The following is a 16,813-nucleotide window of genomic DNA, read 5'->3' on the forward strand; positions in this document are numbered from 1 at the left end:
TGACATCAGGCTTTGCTATTCATCGCGTCTGACCAGAGACAGCACACCTGGCCGCCTGCCCTGGGGCAGTGCTGATCCTGCTCAGCTGGTTCACACTCCATGCAGCTGAAACCCCGGCAGAGCCAGGCTGTTGGCATCATTGCCAAAGACAACACTTGGCTCACACAGTGAGCACACCCAGGGGGCTGCAAAGCCTTCTTGGGCTCCAGCCTGGCCTTCAAAGTCAGGAAGTTGTGGCTGAAAAGGAAGAGAAAGAAGCAAAGTGTAAAGACAGAGGGTGCTGGGTCACCCCAGAAGCAAAGCCCATTTCCCAGCCTGGCCTGGGGGCTGGGAGTGGGAGCGGCCGAGCAATTGAGACTCAGAACCGCCCCTCTCCACCGACACCAAACTGCTGCCTGTGTCTAGTTTGACTACTGAGTAGTCAAATAAAATTTATTTCCAAAAATAACGTGCTAAAAGTAAGTTTGGAAATCTTTGAACTAGGGGGTCCTGATAGACGTGTGGTTCTCGAACACAATCATAAAACATTTTACAACATTCTTCCATTTCTTCAGCTGTAGAGGGAAAAAATGGCAGACTAACACCTGCCCTCCCGACCTTGCAGGGCTGCTGGAAGCATCAAATGAGGTCATAGCCATCTCAGCTAAGAGGCGCTGGGGAAACAAATTTATTATTTCCTTCCTGTATAATGGAGGGTATATCCGGTTCAAATAATTAGTCATGCAAACAAGACCGTGTGTTTCTTCTAGAAGGAGAAGAAGAAGGAGATGAAGAGGAGAAGGGGTGGGTAAGAAGAAGAAAAGCAATAACAGCTCAGTTATAATTTATTTTTTTATTTTTTATTTTTTTTGCTGAAGAAGATTCACCCTGAACTAATATCTGTTGCCAATCTTCCTGTTTTTGCTTGAGGAAGATTCACCCTGAGCTACATCTGTGCCAATCTCCCTCTCTTTTGTATGTGGGTCGCTGCCACAGCATGGGCTCCGATGAGCCGTGTCATAGGTCCACGCCCACAAGGGCCACCGAAGCAGAGCGCACCAAACTTAACCACTAGGTCACGGGGCTGGCCCTCAGTTACAATTTTAAAAGGCAGAAACTGTTCAAGTGCCTGCCACTTACAGGAGATGGGGGGGTGGGGAAGGGAAGGGTGGAGAGGAGGACTCTTGTATTAAGCACTTGCTGTGTGCCAAGCATTGTGCAGCGTGCAAGATGCTTCATATGTTTCCCTGAAGCCACACAGAAATGATACAGGTGTTGTTATCCCATTTTACAGATCAGAAAATTAAGGTTCAGAGAGAATAAACAACTTAGCCAAGGTCAGGCTGAGACACTACTCACCCAGGCTGGCTGCTTCCAGGGTGCATATTCCCTCCACAGCCTAACGGGGGGCCTCTGGCCCTGTTCCTCTTTCTCCCTCTCTGTTGTCTCCCTGAAGGTCTGAGGTATCTCTTCCGTCCTCTGGGTTATTTCCTCTGTGCGGATCCTCTGCCCTGATTTCCAGCCCCCTGGACAGTTCCCAGTCAAGATCCCACTGTCTTTAGAAACAGTCTCAGAGGAGCCCCTCACCTGCCACTCACACACCCCTCCACTGGGGGAAGCCCTCTTCTCCCAGCCCAAAGCTCAAAATCACCATCACCTGCTGGTCATTTCTTCCCTTCGCGGTACACACAGTCACTCAATTATCTCGAGTCTTTCTTCAAAATATCTCTTACCTTTCACTTCTCATTTCTGCGTTTTCTCTTCACATCCTAGCACTGTGAGCCTTATGTCTGCCTGGTTTCTGCAGAAGCCTCCAGCGGGTCTCCCTCAGCGCCTCCAGTTAATGCTGCCAGATGCCTCACCCCACGGCCGGGCTGGCCCGGCCCGGCACGCGCCTTCACAGGATCACACCCTGCCTTCCTCAGATCTGTCCACACAGCCCGTCACTCGGCGCCCGCATCTGGGCCCCGGGCCTTCCAGCCTCGCGCCCCACTCCTCCACTCCCCGGTTCCTCAGTTAAGCAACAGGACTGCTCACTGCACAGCACCCCTACCCACTTGTGGCCCCCAGATCCCACAGCTGGCTGTCGCCTCCTCCCTCCTGCCACTTCTCAGGCAGGCCCCCGAGCCCTCCCTGCAAAGCAGGCAGGGCTCGTTAGGTGTACTGTGCATCGGGCAGTCATTACACGCTGCCTTGTGACTCTTCTCTGCAGCCCGGAACAGGCATTGACACAGACTAATGCTGTTTAATTTCCCCCCAGACCGCATCTCATCACCCCTGACAGCATACACCACTTGAAGGGGAAGACTGTCTACTAGGTCTTAGTTTCTCCCTACAGTGCCTAAAACGTAGACAGTAGGTGCTTAATACATGTGCTGATTTCCTTTTTCTTCCCACATATGTTGGCCTCAAACAAATAAGGCTGGTCAGAATAATAAGCATGGGCGCTGGAAGCCTGATTTTGGCCACCACAGGTCTCCCTCAGGCCAATTCCATCCTAACCCCTCAGCTCAGTTCCCTCACAGGCGTCAGGGACATCAGCGGCTCTCAGGGTCGCTGGTCTCCAGGGAGGTCTCGGACAGACATCCCAGCCCAGCTCCGCCTGCTCATTTGGTGATGTTATTTCCACGGCCTTCCCTAGTCTCCAGCTAAAAGGAAACATCCCTGGGGGAGGGAGGCTCCCTAAAAACCCTGAACCCTGACACCCTCATAGGTGAAGCCACCTCCAGCCCGGGACACCCCTGCCCTGGGGAGAGAAAGAAGACACTGCACCTTTAAGTCTGCAGCCGGTTGAGAAAAACAAGCTGTGATTTATATAAGCGGGAAAATCATGTGATTTGCAGGAACGCTCTCTCCTCTCCGGCCCCCTCCCCGCGTCGCCTCCAGCCCATCCCAGAGGGGCCCCGGCCGGCGGGGACAGGAGGGGACGGGCGGGGCGGGGGCGCCCGAGCCTCCATTCACAAAGCGGGGCCGGCGGGCCGAGCGCGGCAGGACAGGGGGGCCTCCCGCCCTGCGCCCCATTCCTGCGGCCCCGGGGGCCCGGGAGGGCGGCCTTCGCCCCGGGGCGCGGCAGAGTGTGCCCCACAACAGTCTCGAGTGGGCTACCTTTAGGAGGGTGGGAGGCCCCGCCCCCGCCGTCCGCTGCCCCCGGGGTGGGTCGCACAAAACCCGGAGTCGCCGCTGCCCCCGCGGGCTGCAGAGCATCCCCTCCCCTTGACCGGGTCGGCCTGCCCCCTTCGGGAGAAAGTGTGCAATGGAGAGACGGAGGCTTTCCCCCAACTTCGGAGCGAGGAAGAAAAGCCAGGGGCCCCCACAGACTGGCTTCTGTGTCCCGGAACACCCAGCAAGGGGGAGAGCAATTTAAGAAATAATTTGGTGGACGTGATGAAAATCAGCCATTTCTAGAGCTGAGAGGCGGCTGTGTTTAGCCCAGGGGACCTAGCTTTGAGGAAAAAACCGATGTGGCCTTTTCAGACAGACCCAAGGAAAATAAATACATGGTTCAGAGCCCTAAGAACCAGCACAGGTCTTTTAAATATTAGAGGGAGGGTGGTGTAGCTGCGAGGAGCCCACACCCACGCGGAGTCAACTCTGACAGCTTCTGGAGGAAGGAAACCCTCAGGTCCTCCTGAGATGCAGGAACTGTGGAGTGGGCAAGACTTGGAGAGGTCAACCTCAGCCATCCTCCTGTCTCTGGAGGAATATACCAAGCCCTTCCAGGAAGTGCTTCCAGTGGGAGAGGATGAACAATCACTTCCAACACCAAGCCTGGGAGAAGCTGGGGGCTTTCTCAGGGAGAGGAGCTGGGAGGAGAGGTAAGAGTTCTCAGTGCCATGTCATTCCCAGAAGCCACAGTGATGGGCTGTGAAACTGCCCAAGGAAGGAAGCCCATGGCTTCTCAGAGTAACCAATTCCAGGGGTTAAACCTTGTCACAGAGAAGGTTTTCATTCCATTTTAGTCCCCTCCCTTGGTCATCTGCTGGGGACGCTAAGGCATAGGCCCAGTGCTGTCACAGGGGAAAACCATGATGCAATTAACCAAGTTGCTAACACATCATCTTCCATGACCTCCAGCGTGGCCAGCAGAGCTTGAAGTCCACCCTCTGCATCCCACAGAGCCAGCTGGGCCCTGAGAGGTCATTCTGGCCCTCCTCCAGTACCCCGTCTTCCCAGAGGGGGAGTCTTGATGCTGAGATAGTTTCTAGAACAGTGCCTCAATGCCCTCTGTCACACCAGCAGTACGAAGATCCTTCCTGAAGGGGGAAGCTCAAGTTAGGCAAGTAGTCTTGATTATTCTTTAAATCCTGAAGAAGAAAAATACAAGTTAACATAGGGATTCAAGAGAATAGCACTCCATGCATTCAGATAGATACCAACTTAATTCATTCAGTTATTTAGTGAGCTCCTTATGTATGCCTGGCCCTGAGCTGGGCAGCAGGTAGGGAGGGGGGACTGAGGGGCCCCTGCCCTGAGCCCTGACTTTCTGCTCCCCTACTCTGCCTCCCAGGACAGGAGCCTGGGAAAGACTTTCCTCTCCTCCACCAGCGTCCATATGTCCCCTCGCCAGCCCACACCCAGCATGTGCTGCCCCCAGTTCCAGCTGCATACGTCTCACATGTCGGCCAAGACCTCTCCTATCAGAAGGCGATAGCTCTCTGGTGGTTGGGTGGTGGGTAGAAGCAGTGATGCAAGGGCTTGTCCAGAAAATGAGATCAAAGTTGGCAGCCTCCTGGGCCCCTCCTAAAACTTATAATTTAGTTCAGGCCCCACTTCACTCTGTGCCACTGGCTGTCTCTCTTTCTTCGCTGGTTCTCTGATATGCCTAGCTGCCCCCATCCAGGTCTCCTCTTTCCTAAGGTTCCTGTGCCGGGGGCCCACCCATTTCAGAGCCCTCCCTGGTGATTCCAGCTGCCATCTTCCTAAGGCGGTTCATCCACTTCCACAGGGGGGCCTGAGCCCCGCAGCCCCCCCCCCCACAGCTGTTCTGTAACACTCTGCAGTGAGGGTGCTCAGCCGTCCACTCTTAACCACAGGCCTGTCAGCCTCCACCGTCCGACCCTCCTAGACCGCACCAGCCCCTGCCTTGTTCCAGTCTTTTCCTGTGTTGTCCTATTTCTGGCTTCCCTCGGCCATTCACAAGCACGGCCTGATAATGCACAAAGGGAGACCTAGCAATAAGCCTGTGGTGAACAAACATTTTAAAGGAACAAACAGAAATGATGGCTGCAAACTAAAAACACTCTGGAAGCCACAAACTTGGTTACTTTCAGAGAAGCCAGATCTGGACCTCTGAGGGTTTTTTTAAATGCACGAAGGAGTGCAATGAGTGAATGAGTGAAATCAGCTTATCTCGGACACTGTCTCTTTCAGAAAGCGGCCTTGGAAGAAAAAAGGCGCCCTAGCCCCTGCCAAATTCCATTCTGCTTCAAATTAGCCTTCCAGCAAAATGAGGGGGCTGCACTCGCTGGTCTTGAAGATCTCCTCGCACCGAAGCTCTGAGGCTCCCCAGTTCTGCCAAACCACCTTTTAGAATGCGCCACATGCTCATAACAGAGCAGAAAATGCAGCTGAAGCTCAGAATTTGGCTTTCCCTGCAGGATCTTCAGGCCTGTTTCCCTCTCTCTCCTTTCCCTGAAAGGGCCTCTGGTCTTTCCCAAGCTGCCGAGTAGAAGGGAACACACAGCTCCCCCAGAGCAGAGGGGCCTGCCAGAGGGAAAGCTGGCCTGGCCCCAGGACAGGCTCGCCTCTGATTCTGCAGAGACATTCCTCCCTCCCAACTGGCAGGGAACTTCTAAAACTTCTGAACAGCACATTCTTGGGCCAGCTCAGGCCCCACGGCATCCTGAACCCCTCAAGTTTATAAGCTCAAGCTTATAAACTTTTGGTGGCAACTAACATATTTGGCAAACCTCCTCAAGTGTGAGCCAAGCCAGGCCCTTTTCCCCAGGACCCAACTGACAACGAGAGACTCAGCTGGGACAAAAATGGGGTCCAGCCAGATGAGCCCTGAGCCTTGGTTCTCTAGGCCAAGGCTGGAGAGGGCCAGAGGGAAATGTCCTCAGCCGGCCTCACCGCCACCACGCAGGCTGGTCCTGAGATCGCAGGATGCATCAGTCATTCCGGGCAGGGCTCCAACCCCAGCCCACACTCAGCCCAGGACCTGATCAGAGACTCGCCAAGCATTCCCAGTAACACGAAGCTCACTTTCCGTGCCAGGCTCCTCTGGGGTCTCTGGGCGGGAGCAGGCGGACCCTCTCATTGGGCTCCTGCTGTGTCCGGGGGTCCCAAAAGCATCTATCTCCATCAGAGACCATCACAGCCCCGGATCTCTGCTTTCGGGCAATTTTAAAGAGAATGTTGTTTTGAAAGCTCAAGACATGTTCTGGGCTTGGCTTTGGTTCTAGCTCCATCTCCATCTCTCAAAAAACAGTCCTCTTCCCTGTGAATATGGAAATGCTGGAGGCAGTAAGCTGAACTGAGGGGACCTCAGAACCTCTGCTTCCTAAATTACCCAGGCTGCGCCCTGTCTAGATTTTGCCACATGATCTCCAAGAAGAGAAGATCCACATCCATTCCTTCCTCTACGCTGTCTACCTGGAATGCCTGCCCCTAATATTCAAGAAGATGTGAGCCCCATTCCACCAACTGTGGGGACTCCATCATTGTGTCCCCCCAATCTCACAGTCCGTTTCATCTCTTGCCCCCACCACCATCTCTGTGCCCAGGATTCGCCAGGGGGTTCTGCTTCCTCTGGTGACCTCCAGCTCTGATTTCCTGTGTTTCCACCTCCCACCTCCATCTGTGTCTCACCTCCTGAGGCTGCAGTCCTCGCCCAGGGCCTGTCGTGCTCGGGCTGCTCTGTCCCTGCAGTCCCCCCTCCAACTCACACAGTTGGACTTTCACTCAAATTTGGGGTAATGGGCACAGCAGACTTTCACTCAAATTTGGGGTAATGGAGGAGAATCACAGTGAGCACGTGAGAATCTCCTAATAGACATTAATTATGCTCCTCAAAATGCATCATACATTCCCCACCTCGGAAATTTCCCACTATTTCCTAAATCCCAACTTATACTATCTTCTCCAGCCTCTCTTCTCCCCGAGACCCCTCTATCCAAACTCTAAGTTCCTGCGGATTTCTCTTGCAGAACAATTTGTCTTGCCTTCAGCATGCCCAGAGGGTCCCCCTGTTCCCCAGAGCGCCTTCTCCATCAGGTTTCATCACAACATAAGCCTCAAAACAGAGGACGCCCCACACCTGGAATGATAAAGCACAGCCTTTTGTTTCTATGTAACACTTTCTTCTTGTCATCCCCCACCACCACCCCCTTACATCTGGTACCCCTGACAGTCAAGAAATCCACCCTAAAGTGCTCCTGTTCTTTTTTTTAACTCCTCTATGGCATGGAGAACTGCTAATCAACATGTCTGTTGTAGTTGAAAGTGATGATCCAATTAAAAATAAGTCAGCATAAGACAGACAAAAGGACAAATATGTATGATTCCACTTACAGGAGGCCCCGAGAGTAGTCAGATTCCTAGAGACAGAAGGTGGACCAGTGGTTTCCAGGGGCTAGGAGAGGCGAGAACAGGGAGTTAGCGTTTAATGGGTACAGAGTTTCAGTGTGGACAGATGAAAAGGCTTTTGAAGATGGGTGGCGATGGTTGCACACCAGTGTGAATGTACTCAGTGCCATGGAACTGTACACTTAAAAATGGTTAAAACAGGGCCGGCCCAGTGGCGTAACGGTTAAGTTCACGCACTCTGCTGCGGCAGCCCGGGGTTCGCAGGTTCGGATCCTTGGCACGGACCAACGCACCGCTTGTCAAGCCATGCTGTGGCGGCATCCCATATAAAGTTGAGGAAGATGGGCACGGATGTTAGCCCAGGGCCAATCTTCCTCAGCAAAAAGAGGAGGATTGGCACAGATGTTAGCTCAGGGCTGATCTTCCTCACCGAAAAAGAAAATATATATATATGTGTGTGTGTATATATATATATACACAATTTAAAAAAGGTTAAAACAGTAAATTTTATGTTGTATATATTTTACCACAATAAAAAAAGTAATGCCAGCAACATTCACTGACCCCAAGAAAGACTTGCAGTTAATTCAACAAATGGGGGCTTTTTCCTCTGCCACCTTGGATCCCAGAGCTCTGTGAACACCTGTCACGGAGTCCCCAGCTAAGGAGAGCATCCTCGCCAGCTCTCAGACTTGGTGGTCAGTCATCTCTCTGCCAACCCCACCCACATTGCTGTAGGCATATTCTCCCTTTCCAAATTGATGGAAAACAGAAGAACCACAGAGGAGTTGTCCCTGAAACAGGGACCTTCAGACCTTGGTTCTGCACCTAGTTCAGTCATTAACTAGCTGTGCACTCTTGAGCAAGTTATTTAATCTCTCTATCTCAATATCCTTAGAAAGAAAAAGGAGAAGATAATAGCCAGCCCCAAGTGAGATAATGGATGTGAACACACTTGGAGAAGTGTGTACAAGCTGGTTTCATCATGTCTTATTTCACTTTGTCAAACTAAAAACATCGCAAACATAAGGAGTTGCAACCTGAAAATAAGGAGGTAGACAGCAAATAGCTCAGTAAATGCAACCCAAAATTAATATTTTGATCTTCAGTCAACATCCCTAAGTCATCACCCTCATCCAAGGTGGAATGAAGCAAAGACCTTCACAGTTTGGTCTCTGCCACGAAAACCCCATTTCACTGAGACACTTATTTTCGTTGTGATTAGCTTTTATTCAGAGCCAGGATCTGGCTTTGCCCACAGGAGGCCCATCACACTGCCTCGGTGATGAGGTTCCAAGCAGGAGCATAGTCAGGGGAGGGAAGACAGGAGAAGCCAGAGAGAAGAGCTGTGTCCTGTGAGCACGAATTCAAAAATGGCACCTTCCAATAATGTTCAGATCACTCGAAAACGTTGACGTGACTGTCGAAAGACTGGTGAAAAGGTGCCAGCACAAGTAGGGTGGCTACAGGACCACAAATCCCATCAAGAAGGTGGTCCGCAGCTTCAGCTGGCTGTGTTGGCTGCCCCTCAGGCTGACCAACAGCTGGTCTCGCCACTGTCAGAAGGCGGCCAGCCCTGGCTCTGGCTCCAGAGGAGGCAGGAGGTGGTACTCCTCTCCAGTGAGAGTCCCTCTTTCCCTCAGGCCTAAGGAGGAAGTTCAGGTCACTCAGGGCCCAGGTGAGTCCACACCTGGCCCTTCCCCTTCCTCCCTTTGGCCAGCTCTACCTCACATGACCCTTTCTGCTGCTTCTCTCAGCTTCCCTTCCCTTGGAGGGGAGACTTGTCAGTGGCCCTTCCCCACCTCCTTGAACACCCCAAAAGGCGAGGTCCCAAGACTCCAAGTCTCCGGCCCTGGCCACACCTCAGGACTGTCTCACAGACCTCCCAGGGACCCAGCTCAGCCCAGATGGAAGTCATCTGGGTAGGGCTTCATACTGATTTCACCAATAATTACGTTATGCTCATCCACACCCATTCCCACATCACCTCCTCCCGAGTCCCCTTCCCACTCACTCAGGCAGTGCCAAGAAGGGAAAATGGAAGCAGACCCAAAGGAACCCAGGCAGGCGATCTAGGGACACAACCAGGGCCCAAGGCTTGGACCACGGACAACTTCAGGCTCTCGACCTCATCAGGCCCAGGCTCTCCCACAGCCACGGCACCTCAGCTGCAGAATCCGTAACATAAAGCAGCCAATTCTTCCCTAAGGCACAGGAAGGGGTATGCAGAGATTTCCCAAGAAGCTGGCTCCCTTCAGGGTGGCCTGTTTCCCTTCCCTCCTCTGGGCCTCGGGCACTCCGGGCACCCCGGGTGGCCTGTCCTTTCTGCGGCCCCAGAGCCAGCCAGAGGCGTCTGTGGGTCACCCGACCCCAGGGGCAGAGGTTTGTTGTGAGGCTCTGAGAATGTCGCTAGGAGTTCCAAAGTGTCCTTCTTTCCCATTCTGTGGGTTTTTAACTTTCTTAGTAACCAGGGAAGGCTGACCAAGGGGACTTTGACCCCATGGGCACCTGGAGGAAGAAACTGTTCCTGCAGATGGGGCCTCATCCCGCCATCCTCTCAAAGGCGGCCTGTTCAAGAGCAGGCAGCTCTCACGCCAACCTGACCATACCTCCCGGAGGAGTTGGGGCAGGAGGGCAGGGCTGGGGGACCTGAGCAGTCACTCCGGCTGGGAGCTCCCTGGAGGGGGAGGGAACTCAGGAACCCCCATGTTCCTGAAAGAGCCGGAGTGGTTCCTCACAGGAAAGCGTGAAGAGCCAATAGCCAGACCTCAGCACAGCCTGAAATGTCTGAGCCACCACCTCCTCCTCCACTGGCCACCCCCCCAACTCCTCCGTGGAGGCCGGGGTGGGGGACAGGGGAGGACTATTACCCCCTACAGGCCCTCCCGCTTCTCACAAAGGCACCCTCTGTCACAGCCTCCCGTGCTGCCCCTGTCCCCGCTCTCCCCCACCACACGCATGCACTGCCTGCAGGAGCAGCTCCCTAGCGTGTTCATGTCGGATGCTGTCTCCCAAGAACGTGCTGGAACAGGCTGCACATGACTAACTGCCGGGGTGTCTGTCAGGCTCAGCAGACGTAATTACAGGGCGGCCGCCCCGCGCAGCCACACCTGGCCGTACAGTCAACAGCGCTTCTTCCTGTCGAGCTGGGGGGAGCTGAGAGACAGGGAGGCGACAAACCACAATTTGAATCATTTGGAGAGAAGCTATAAATATAATAATGAGTCATTTGTAAAATATAATTTCATCCAAAAGCCTGGAAAAAAGGGGAAAGAAGTTCTTATGCTATTTCAGGATAAGTTGTTCAAGGGTGTTCTGCCAGAACCTGGGGAGGGGACCCAGCGGCCCACCGGGGGCTGGGCTGGGCTTCGGGCGCGCGCGCGCACACGGCCACCCCCGCCCCGCGCTTCCCTCATCATATCCTGGGACTGGAACGCGCACGATTCGCGGAGTTCTCTCCTTATAGGAGAGCTGATAAGGATCGTGAACAAGCAACCTTGAGTCCAGGCTGTGCAGCTGCAAACAGTTTAGGGCAGGCACGCTGTTGTTTTTGGCAAACCCTTCGCCAGCCTGGGGGCCTTCACAGCCTTTCATGCTCAGGGTGGCTTTTCCAGTGTGGCTCCAAGGTCTCTTCCAGAGCACTGGGAAGCCTCCATTCCAGCCCTGGGCCCCAGCTGCTCTGGGGAGAAAGGAGGAGCCTTACAAAGCTCCATCTGGGGAGTGGGCAAAGGTCACTCGGCTAGACCCAGGTCACCACTGCTGTTCGTGGTAGTTGTGAAGAACACGAGCTGTGGAACTACACTTTTTCTAGGTTCAGTTACAGCTGGGCCACTGAGTATCTGTGTGACCTTAAGTAAGTTACTTAACCTCTCTGGGCTCAGTTACTTCATCTATTTCATGGGTTTAATAACAGTATCTTCCTCAAATGGTTGTTGAGAAAATGAAATGAGTTAGTAAGTAAAGCACATAGACTAGAGCCTGGCATGGTGAGCACTCGGTGATGTTAGCTAATAAGCTTCCTGTTACTTCTCACTGGGCTCTTGGTGCAGCAAGAAACCACAGGACAAAGGCACCATGACGTATGTGAGGGACCCTGAGCCACCATGGATAACCAGGGTCAGGTCCTCTGGCTTGTCCTTCCGCCATTTCATCATTCAGCTTGCTTGTTGACCCTGAGCAAACTCCTTAATCTCCATGGCTGAAGTGTCCCCTTTATCCCTCCTGACGTGCAGCTTTGCCTCTGAACTGAACTGCAGGCAGCTCAGGGCAGGAGGGAGCATTCCACCTCAGGGTTAGAGCCAAAGTCAACTGGTCCTTTGAAGCCCCTGAGTGCATACTGAGGTTGGTTCTCTTCCTCTCCTCCCCTCTTCTCTTCTCTGTCTCTCCTTGCCCCTTTCCTTCCTCTTCTTCATGCTAGGTCTCTCCTCCTTCCTGGTCTTCTACCCCCAGGGCAGAGCTGGGAGGGTGGGATGAGGTTAAACTGCTTGAAGCCTCTGTCTCACCCAAACTGCTGAGTCCTTGTCCCCTGTTGCTGAGGGTGGCCTTGAAAGCCCTCAACAAGATTTCTTCCCCCAGGTCCCCTACACCAGGGAGGCCAGAAGAGATCAACAGAAGCAGTCTCCACTGCTTCTGGGGGGTCAATATTCTGCATTTTCCCTTCTCAGAACCAGAGCACCACAGCCAGCCCGAGCCCGGAGGGAAAAGTGGGAGGACATTTACTCAGCAGGAGCCTTTTCTCCTGTAACTGCCAAACCACCACCCCTCTCACGAAGAGGGCACACCTCCATGCTGTCCCCATCCCACCCCAGCTCTCACCTTTCTCCTCTCCTGGCCTGGGTAACTTTTTTTCTCCGATAATTCTTTAATATACCTGTCAGTGTTCACATTTCCCTGAATGTCTTATAATTTTTTCCATTGTTACTTCGAATTAGGAATCTAAACAAGGTCCATACATTGTGATTAATTGATCTGTCTCTTAAGTCTCCTGTAGTTTGTAGTACCCCCTCCATGTAAATGTCAATCTCTCCATTCTCTATTTCTCTGCAATTTTTTTTGTGTGTGTGAGGAAAATCAGCTCTGAGCTAACATCTGCCAATCCTCCTCTTTTTGCTGAGGAAGACTGGCCCTGGGCTAACATCCATGCCCATCTTCCTCCACTTTATATGGGATGCTGCCACAGCATGGCTTGACAAGTGGTGCGTCGGTGCGCACCCGGGATCCGAACCAGCGAACCCCAGGCCATGGCAGCGGAGCGCTTGCACCTAACCACTTGCGCCACCAGGCCAGCCCACAATTTTTCTTTTTATTAAAAAAAATCTGGTTATTTATCCTACAGGATTTCCCAAGTCTGGATTTTTTTTTTTTTTTAATCAAAACACAGTGGTGTCATTTAACATGTTTCTCTGTCCCTTATATACCCTGTAAATTGCTAGTTAGTGCTGGAGACCAGATTCAGGTTTGATTATTATTATCTTTTTTTGCTTCTGTTTTTTGACAAGAGTACTTCACATAGGTGGTGAAGTGTGCCTCCATCAAGGTATATAATGTTTATCTCTTTTTTTGTCATGTTGTCAGCCATTGTTGATCATTGCCTAGATCCGTTCATTCATTAGGGGGGTTCAAAATTGTGATATTCTAGTTACATCATTCCTTCTTCATTTATTAGATACAACACTGCATTTCTAGTGCTCTTTGTTGCCTCCTTTGGATCCCAACTTCTATCTAGGATAATTTTCCTTCTGCTTGAAGGACTTTTGTCAACATTTCTTATACTGCAGATCTGCTGGTAATTAATTCTGTCACATTTTGTCTGAAAAAGTTTTCATTTCACCTTAATTTTTGAAAGACTTTTGTTGGGTATAGATTTCTAGGGTGACAATTTTTTCTTTTGGTACTTTCAAGATGTTGTTCCATCTTCTGGCTTTCATTGTTTTCAATAAGAAATCTGCTGTCATTTTTATCTTTGTTCCTTTGTACATAAAGTGTCTCTTTTTCTCTGCCTGCTTTTAAGATATTCCATTTAGCATTCGTTTTAAGCAATTTGATTATGATGTATCTTGGTGTAGTTGTTCAGTTTCTTGTGCTATGGGTTCATTGAGCTTCTTGGATCTGTGGGTTTATAGTTTTCATCAGATTTGGAATATATTCGGCCATTATTTCTTCAAATACATTTTCTGCCCTCCCCCTTTTTCCCTCCAACTACACATATATTAGGACCCCAGAATTTTGCTCACAGATCACTGATGCTCTGTTCTCTTTTTCTTTTCTCAGTCTTTCATTTTGGATAGTCTCTATCACTAAATCTTGAAGTTCACTCATTTTTTCTTCCTCAGTGTCTAATCTGATGCTAATCCCATCCAGTGTATTTTTCATTTCGCATTATATTTTTCATCTCTAGAAGTTTTATTTGGATTTTTTAATATCTTCCATACCTTTATTTAACATGCTTAATCTTTCTTTTGCTTTCTTGACCATGTAATTGTTTTAATGTCTTTGTCTACTAATGTTCTTGTCCTAACATCTGTGTCATTTCTGGGTCTGCTTCTATTGACTGATTTCTTTTTTTTGTTATGGGTCATATTTTCCTGATTATTTGCATGCCTGGTAATTTTGGACTGGATGGCAGACATTGTGAATTTTACCTTGTTGGGTGCTTAATATCTTTTTATTCCTATAAACACTCTTGAGCTTTGTTCTGGGACACAGTTAAGTTACTTGGAAACAGTTTTATCCTTTTGAGGCTTGCTTTTAAATTTTGTTAGTTGGGACCAGAATATCCATTAGTCTATAGCTAATTTTGCTGCACTGCTGAGGTACCTTCTGAGTACTCTGTCTGATGCCTTGTGATGTATGTGGTTTTCCATTCTGGCCAGTGGGAACGTAAACTATCCTTTGCCCTGTGTGAGCTCCAGGGATTGTTTCCTCTGCCCCTTTTGGGTGGTTGTTTCCCTGGGCTCAGGCAGTTTCCTCACACACATGCTCTGACCAGTACTCAGCTAAAGACTCGAGGAAACCCTCTGCAGATTTCTGGATATCTCTGTCTCTGTCTTTCTCTCTCTTTACTTCTCTGTCTCCTCCTTCCTCTCTCTACATCTTGCTTCTCTCTGGTACTCTTCCCTGAAAACTCTAGCTGCCTTAGCCTCCCTGGACTCCCTGGTCTATCTCCTCAACTCACAGAGACTGTTGGACTCTATCTGGGTTCCTCCTGGAAACTCACAAGGCAGTAGACTGGACAATCACAGGACTCACCTCATTTGTTTTCCCTCTCTCAAGGATTGCTGTCCTGTGCTGTCTGATTTTCAAAACCATTGCTCCATATATTTTCTACAACTTTTTCATTGCTTCAGGTGGGAGAGTAAATTCCATCCCTGTTTTTCCATCTCAGCTGAAATCAGAACTTGGCCTGGGTAACTTCTACTTAAGTTTATATATTCAGCCCAGGACCCTGCTCCCAGAAGAGTTCCCTGCTCCCCACCATCATCTCCACCACTCCATATTGGAGTGAGCTTATGATACCCTACCTGTGAGTGTGATTATTGTTCATGAGTCTCTCTACAGGGCCACTGTGTCGCTTCCTAGTCTGTGAGCTCATTTGGGGTAGGGTTGTTTCTACACACCTTTGTATCCTCTCTGGTGTCTGGCATACAGTAAGTGCTGAACTAAATGTGTAGGAGAATGAATAAAGAGAAATCTGTGGTCACTTGGCCACCACCAACTAGAACCAAACAACAATATAGCCATACCCATAACTGGTATGTGCTGGTAGACTTGCCATAAACAGTGGGCACTAACTCAGACAGCTGTCCTCTGGGCACTTCCCTCTTCCTGAGCTGAGGTGGCCATGTCCAGAGCACTCCCAAGAATGTGGCTTTAAATATCCTGACCTTGACAATTCCACAGCCTTTGATGGAGGGTGTGTGGAACTGAGACACATGAGTCACCCAAGGTGCCAGAAAAGTGCTTCACTAAGACTCTTAGAACACTCCCTGTCCTGAGGTGTGGTAGAGGGAAGAAAATAAACACGGATAAGCCTATTAAACACTTTCTCTGACGTTTGGCACGTTTCTCACCCCCACAGATGTGTCCAGAACTCTCTGCCTGTACAAGGGACACTGACAGAGGATCCCAGGCATATTCATTGCCAGTTCAGTGTCTGGACAAGGCCACCCCAGTAGGTGAAAAGCAGGATCAAGCAGAATCAAAGAGCAGGGGAGCAGGGGCTAGAGGCAGACCAATCTCTGGAATCACAGTCTGCATACTTCCCAAATCCACCTTGGTCCTAGAAACCCATGCTTTTCAGGTCTGGTAGACAAGGCTCTACCAAGCTCCCACTCTGTGCCCTACACAGTGCTAGCTACTGTGAGGACAGAAGAAGTCCTGCTGCCTGTCCTTAAGGAATTTAATAATTTCCCTAAATGCAATGTCTCCCAAAGTGGTGTTCCCTAGTCCCCTGCATGTGAATCATCAGGGACATTTATTAATAATGCATATTCCTGAGCCCAATCCCAGATAGAAGGAATCATATTCTTTGGGGATGAAGCCCAAGAATCTATATTTTTAATAAAACATCTTATGTACATAAAAGTGTAAGAATTACTGCTTTAATGTTTTATCCCTACGAAGGTTCTTTCACTGCATTTGGGGACCTAAGAATTATGTTAGGACTTGAAAAGTCTTGGCCCTTGTCATCTGGGCTTAGAGTTTCTTTGGCACGATAACTCCTTGGTAGGTTTCCAGTCTGTTTGCTTCTGGTAGATTCTATGAGCTAGTATATAAAACCAGAGATCTTGCTGAGACCAGTCTTTGAGTCTGCAGTCTGGTATGGGTATTTCTTTCCCTAAGCAATAGGCCTTAGTGCTCTTCCAGACACCCAGGCTCACGTTTAATCTTGAACTATACCTTAGAACAATTGGGGAGGCACCCAAGTCTGGTCCTTGTGTGTGGGCCATATCCCACTTACATGGGCTTGATGGTTCGGTTCCCTTTGTCTTGGAGGGAGTCAAAACCAGGAGGTGCTTAGGAATGGGCTAGGGAACAGGTTCAATCCATATCCCAGTCTTATCTCATGCAATGCATTCCCCCATCTTTACTTCTGCTTATACTAACATACCTTGGGGCAAAGCATTTAGGGTTTTCCAGTCCTGCCAGTTTCCAGAATGTCAGCCATTTTTTTTTTTACCATACGCAGAAATTACTTCTCTTAGCAAAGCTGTATTTTCTTTCTTCCCTGTTTTTGGATGGCTAGTTTGAACATAAGTTTACCTCTTTATAGTACCTTACTAACAGCAACAAGAAGGAGCCAGCCCAA

The 16,813-nt window shown here is 50.3% G+C and overlaps 1 long non-coding RNA gene across 1 annotated transcript in view; it reads right to left on the reverse strand.

Annotated features, from left to right (window-relative positions):
- Positions 1–3,669: 3,669 nt before the first annotated feature.
- LOC131415863 (uncharacterized) overlaps positions 3,670–16,813 on the reverse strand; it is a 37,036-nt gene continuing 23,892 nt past the window's right edge. Inside the window, exons 2-3 of the long non-coding RNA XR_009222523.1 lie at positions 7,492–7,552; positions 3,670–4,283 (exon numbers count right to left, since the gene is read on the reverse strand). This is a non-coding gene — a long non-coding RNA (uncharacterized LOC131415863). The remainder of the gene's footprint in view (positions 4,284–7,491; positions 7,553–16,813) is intronic.

The sequence above is a fragment of the Diceros bicornis genome, chromosome 17 (genome assembly GCF_020826845.1).
Source record: "Diceros bicornis minor isolate mBicDic1 chromosome 17, mDicBic1.mat.cur, whole genome shotgun sequence".
Lineage (NCBI taxonomy): Eukaryota > Metazoa > Chordata > Mammalia > Perissodactyla > Rhinocerotidae > Diceros > Diceros bicornis.